The sequence below is a fragment of the Astatotilapia calliptera genome, chromosome 18, assembly GCF_964374335.1.
Source record: "Astatotilapia calliptera chromosome 18, fAstCal68.1, whole genome shotgun sequence".
Lineage (NCBI taxonomy): Eukaryota > Metazoa > Chordata > Actinopteri > Cichliformes > Cichlidae > Astatotilapia > Astatotilapia calliptera.
In genome coordinates this window covers 2,167,954-2,174,478 of record NC_137439.1, presented here as the reverse complement: position 1 = coordinate 2,174,478, position 6,525 = coordinate 2,167,954, and positions in this window count along the sequence as shown.

The window sequence follows — 6,525 nt, the reverse complement described above, 5'->3', positions numbered from 1 at the left end:
CCCCAACCTATTCTAGCTTTGAAGCTCAGCTATTGGAATTGACTGGCCCTCGAACTACTCTGTGTGTCGTGGCTTATCGTCCGCCTAAATATCATAAGATGTTCATTTCTGAATTTGCAGATTTTTTGGGTTCTATTCTTTTTAAATATGATTCTGTAGTTATTTCTGGTGACTTCAATATTCATGTTTGTTGTATGGATGACCACCTGTCTAAAGATTTTTCTGCACTGACTGACTCTTTTAATCTTACCCAGTGGGTAAATGAACCTACTCATGTTAAGGGTCACACCCTTGATCTGGTTTTTTCATTTAACGTGGATATATGCATTAAGGAAATTAGAAATACTGGACTTTCTGATCATTCCCCGGTCATCTTTGACGTTGACCTGGGTATCACTGACCCTTACTTGGAGGTTCCTCTCCATCCTACTCGGACTATTAACGCCGATACTGTGGTCAACTTCTCTACATCTTTTGTTAATTCTTCATTTAATATGTCGGACTGTTTTATCCCACACACACTTGAGAATTTTACCAATACTTTTTTAACTACATGTTCCTCGATTCTTAACACTATTGCACCTATCAAACACAAACGCCCCAGAACCTACTCGCAATGCTGGTTAAACGACTCTGTACGTGTTCTACGGCGTTTGTGCAGGCGCGATGAGAGGAGGTGGAGGAATGATAGACTCCAGTCATCATATGACATTTTACGTATTAGCCGCTCGAAATTCCAATCTGCTGCCAGAATGGCTAAAGCAGCCTTCTTCGCTAAGATTATTACTTCTAATGGTGACAATCCTCGCATCCTATTTAAAATTTTTAACTCAGTGGTGAATCCTCGTCCCTCTATGCCACTCTCGTGCTCCCCAGGTCTCTGTGAAAAATTTTCAAACTACTTTCTAGATAAAGTTTTATCTCTTAGATCTACGCTTCCTTTGGTGGCTGACAGTATGTCTAATCCTGACTGTTCTGCTGCCTTACATCAATTTGAATTAATTTCACTTCCCACTCTGAAGCGTATAACTGAGAAACTAAACAATACTAATTGTGTACATGATGTTCTTCCATCTCGTATAGTCAAGGATTGTTTTAATGTAATTGGACCCTGTCTATTGTCTATATTGAACCTCTCCTTGCTTTCTGGTTATGTACCTTCAGTTCTTAAACATGCTTTTATTCAACCCGTTTTAAAGAAAAATAACCTGGATCATAGTGATTTTGCCAACTATAGACCGATTTCCAAGCTTCCTTTCTTGGCTAAAATCCTTGAGAAGGTGGTTCTACTTCAACTGCAGACCTACCTGGACGAGAATAATATAAATGATAAATTCCAATCAGCCTTTAAACAACATCATAGCACTGAATCAGCGCTGCTTCGTGTTTTTAATGATCTTTTACTTATGGCTGATAATGGTCGTCCTTCTGTTTTAGTTCTATTGGATCTTTCATCTGCATTTGATATGGTTGACCATAACATCCTAGTCGCAAGATTAGAGCACTCTGTTGGCATTAAGGGCACTGCCTTGGACTGGTTCAAATCTTACCTCTCCAATCGGCTTTCTTCGGTACATCTGGCCTCATCTTCCTCTTCCCCTGTACCTGTTTGCTGTGGTGTCCCCCAGGGTTCTGTGTTAGGCCCGACCCTTTTCTCACTGTATATGCTTCCTTTAAGCGCTATCTTTGAGAAATACCACATTGCTTTTCACTATTATGCGGATGACATCCAGATTTATTTTGAGTTACATGATGATCTCGCTTTATCTTTAAATAACTTTCGTGAGTGCATGAGTGAGGTCAAGAAATGGCTGTTGGCAAATACTCTTATTCTCAATGAAAAAAAGACTGAAATCATGATTTTTGGCAGTAATGCCCTTCGCGCCAAACTTCAAGATGCCTTTGGCTTTCTTACTAGTTCTTTCTCTGATACTGTCAGGAATCTGGGTGTCTTGTTTGACAGCTCCTTTAAACTTGATAAACAGGTGTCTGCTGTTGTCAGATCTAGTTTTTATCAGCTTCGTCTCATCTCCAGGGCCAGACACTATATCCCGTATAATGACTTAGAAAAGCTCATTCATGCTTTTGTAACGTCAAGACTAGATTACTGTAACTCACTCTATTCTGGTCTCCATGCTACCCTTCTACATAGATTACAGACAGTTCAGAATGCTGCGGCACGTATTCTAACTAAAACCAAGAAGTTTGACCATATTACTCCGGTTCTTGTTGAGCTGCATTGGCTGCCTATCAAATACCGTATTCAATTTAAAATTTTGCTGCTTACTTTTAAAATTATCAATAATACTGCACCAACCTATCTTAAGGAACTTTTAAACCCTTATGTCCCTGCCAGGGCTTTAAGGTCATCCTCGCAGTTATTGTTAGTTCAGCCCAGATCTCGGTTGAAATCTAGAGGCGATCGATCGTTTGCCTTTGCTGCACCTGAGTTATGGAACAGCCTCCCGATTGGCATTCGGGAGTCTGATTCTATTTTTTCTTTTAAAGCACGCCTTAAAACTTATCTTTTTGAACTTGCCTTTTCTACCCGTTAAATGCTGACTGTTAACTGCGACCTATTGCATTAACTTTTTACTATTCCTTCATTTTTGGTGTTCTCTATCATGCGGCACTGGGTCTGCTATAATCTATGTGCTGCAGTCCATTTTATTAGTGGCTTTCTACTGTGAACATTGTCTGCTGTTCTTATTATATTTGATATTAATGTTCTTAACTGTATTATTTTATTGTTTTTCTGTAAAGCACTTTGGTATGCCTAGGCTTTTAATGTGCTCTATAAATAAAGGTTGTTGTTGTTGTTGTTGTTGTGTTGTTCCCTTAGTGTTTTCCATTCGTGGCTTTTGCCCCCTGTGTGCCCCTCTGTGTATCTGTGAGCCCTCGTCTCTCCTTATGTTTTATTCCATGTTTCCCCAGCCCACTATGCCCGTGCTCTCTCTCTCTCCTCCTGTTTGCACCTCTGTGTACTTCCTGTTTTACTTTGACAGTCTCCCGTCAGTGTTGTTTACTCCTGCCATGTCTTGTTATGTTTATCTGTGTCAGCTGTGTTCCCATGTGTGGCCACTTCCCCTGATCATCCCTCTTGTGTATTTGGTCTCTGTGTTTCATGTAGTCTGTGTCGCGTCGTCTGTGTTATCTCCCCTACCCCTTGTCATAGTTCCCCAGCCTCAACTAGTCCTAGTTTGTACCTTGTTTAGCCATAGTTTTCCCAGTCTATGTTCGGGTTTTCCCTCAGTTCCTTTGCTGCCTTGTTCCTTATGTTTTTGGCCCTAAATAAAGGCTCGCCTTCTGTTAAGTCCGGTTTTGTGTCCTCACCTCTGTTTGCTCTTGGGTCCTCCACTCACTCCACACGGTCTGCCCCGGCGGTCCGTGACAGTACGACGCGACCAGTATGGACCCAGCGACACAGAGAAGGGAGGTCGTTCAGACAGTGGAAGCGCTATGCTGTCAGTGGATGCAGCGTTCCGGGGAGGAGGATACGGAGGAGTTGCTTCACCCATTGCGGGTGAGCGTAACCGTGTTCCCCTGGCTGTGGGAGGCGCTACCCCCCCTGATTTCTGATTACCTCCGCACCATCCTCCAACCCCGTCCTCAGGAGCAGGCGCCCAGCGCACGGGCCACGTCACCACCGTTCCGCTGTCACGCAACTTCCCCATCACCGCCTCCACCATCTTGCGGCTCCGGGGTGATTAAAGTTGGCTCACTGAGACTCGGACGCAACCTGGGGTCGCTACCATCCATTCCTTCGTACACGAGCCGCTCACCCTCGCCGTTTCGTTCGGACTTCGCTTCTCCAGCCTCCTTTCTGGCACGGATGTGGTCGGAGGATGAGGAGCCAGCCGTCACAGCTATCAATGTTGTGTCAACAGCCGCTGCTAGGAGGAAGCGGCGCCTTCGTCGCCGCCGCACGTCAGCGCAGCCAGAGTCCGGGGTGTCGTCAGAGCAGTCGCCTGGGCCGGAACCGCTGGCCGAAGCCGCCTCCGAGTCCGTGTCAACAGTGATTTTCGGCTCTGAGGAGATGTCCCCACAAATCACTGCCCAGGACATCGCTGAACGGGAGCAGGTGGTTCTCGCGGAGCTGGAGGAGAAGCTCCGGTGGAAGCCGTGGCTGACCCCCGACTGTGAGCAAGTCTTTCGGGGAACGCGCCTCGCTCTTGGGGGCCCGCGGAGCTGTCAGGGCCTGCCCCCTTTCACTTCCCCTGCAACCGGAGCTTCCGTCACCGCATCGCCTTCAGGGAAGAGGCGACGGCGACGTCACCGTGGCGCCGCGCAGCAGCTGGCGGTTGTGGAGGGTCTCGTTTCATCTCGTGCCCCTTCCGAAATGGAGGTGAGTGACTGTGCTTTTGCTCCACGTGTCTTTTCCATGGGCGAGATCATGCCCACTGCTGAACTACTGCCTTGCGGGCTCAGCCATAAGAGAGGCGATCGTATCAAAGAGCCAGAGTCCGTGCAAATATCTGTTTTACCAGCCAAGACTAAAGAGACTGTAAATGGACCAGCTGATAGTAATACTACGAGCTGCAAGACTGAAATTGAACAGCTAGAGAGGCCCCCCAAGGGTTGTAGAGTGTCTCAACATGAATGTTTAGCGTTTCCATGTGTGACCTGTGTTAACCACCACTCAATCACTGATGATGAGTCTGGGGGCATTCTTGTTGCTGAAAATGTGAGCAAAACTGAGCGTGACCCATTAAGTGGGGTTTCCAGGAATTGTGATGTAGAAGCTCTTCATGTGGCCGTACAAGCGCCAACAGAAACCCTGCCAGTGTCATGTAGCGCGGATGGCAGGGCTGTGTCTACCTGTTCTGAGGGAGCAGATAAGGAAATCCGATACCATGTTAATGATTTAGAGAAACCAGAGACTGTTTCCTGTGTGGCTTATATAACTGAGCCTTTTGACTCCCAGTTGAATGCGTCTGAGAATGGTGACCATGAACCCACTCTAGTTGGTGAGGACGCCATTGTGAATTCTAGGCATGGGAACTTAGACCCAGAAATTAACCCTCCTCCATTCCGTGAGGGCAGGGCACCTGTTTCCACCTCTGCCAGGAGTAATTCAGTCCAGGACCTGAGACCAGGTGGCGAACTGATAAACAGTGAGTACATGGGCACGTTAGCCAAGAAGGTGTATTGTGTGTCAGAATATGCTCGGCCTGAGACAGTCATGACTCATGCTAGAGGGTCTATGGATAACCTGGACTGTGTTCTGGATGCTGTGAGAGATAAGGAAACTGTGTTTAGCTCCACAGCGAGGGCAGCCAAGGGCAGCAGAAGCCACGTTAATGGCTTAAAAGGACAAAGTTCTGTTTCAGGTGTTGCTCCCTCAGCCACGCCCCATGAAGCTAATGATCCCAAGGCTGAGTTTGAAGTGCAGTCTACTTTGGTTTTCTGTGACATGACGAATAACATTGTATGTGTTACTGATCGTGACACTGGAAACGTACCCCTAGGCAATATTTCCGCTGGCAGCCATGTGGAGGTCGTCCATGTGACCAAGTTTTCTCACATTAAACCTGAGACAATGAACTCTGAGTTTAAAGATTCTAAGACTGTTGACTCAGGAGACGTTGTGTTCTCAGAGTCTAACGCCGGTACTGTGAACATTAAAAGCGTTCACTTTCTTGACCCCTGTTTGAAGATTGCAGGTGCTAAGGACAGTTCTTCACCTGCCCTCTCAGAGCGTGGAGTTATGTCCCAGCGGTCCGTTTCGCCACAGGCTTCAGCCCAGCTAGCAGCGCAGCTCCCTGCCCAGTTCGCAGCCCGACCTGCATCCGCTGCTGGATGCCCGGGTGTGCCAGGCCGGCACCCCGCAGCGACACCGCTGCTTCCTGCCACGCCAGCTGGAGGGCCCGAGGAGCCCGTTCAGCCTCCTGTCTCCGCTGGAGGGTCCGAGGGGCCCGTTCAGCCTCATGCCTCGTCGGCTGTACGGGCTGCTTCTCAGCCTGCTAAGGATGGCGTGAACTTTCTCTCCGCCTCAGACTGCCTTCTGCTTCAGCCGTCTCTTCCAGCTGGAGGGCCCGAGGAGCCCGTTCAGCCTCCTGTCTCCGCTGGAGGGTCCGAGGGGCCCGTTCAGCCTCATGCCACGTCTGCTGTACAGGTTGCTTCTCGGCCTGCTAGGAATGGCGTGAGCTTTCTCTCCGCCTCAGACTGCCTTCTGCTTCAGCCGTCTCTTCCTGCTGGAGGGCCCGAGGAGCACGTCCAGCCTCCTTCCACGTCGGCTGGGGGGCCCGAGGAGCCCGTCCAGCACCATGCCACGTCAGCTGGAGGGCCCGAGAGGCCCGTCCAGCCTCACGCCTCGTCAGCTGGAGGGCCCGAGGAGCCCGTCCAGCAACATGCCACGTCTGCTGGGGGGCTTGAGCCGCCCATCCAGCCTCACGCCTCGTCAGCTGGAGGGCCCGAGGAGCCCATCCAGCCTCATGCCTCGTCAGCTGGAGGGCCCGAGGAGCCCATCCAGCCTCATGCCACGTCAGCTGGAGGGCCCGAGGAGCCCATCCAGCCTCATGCCAC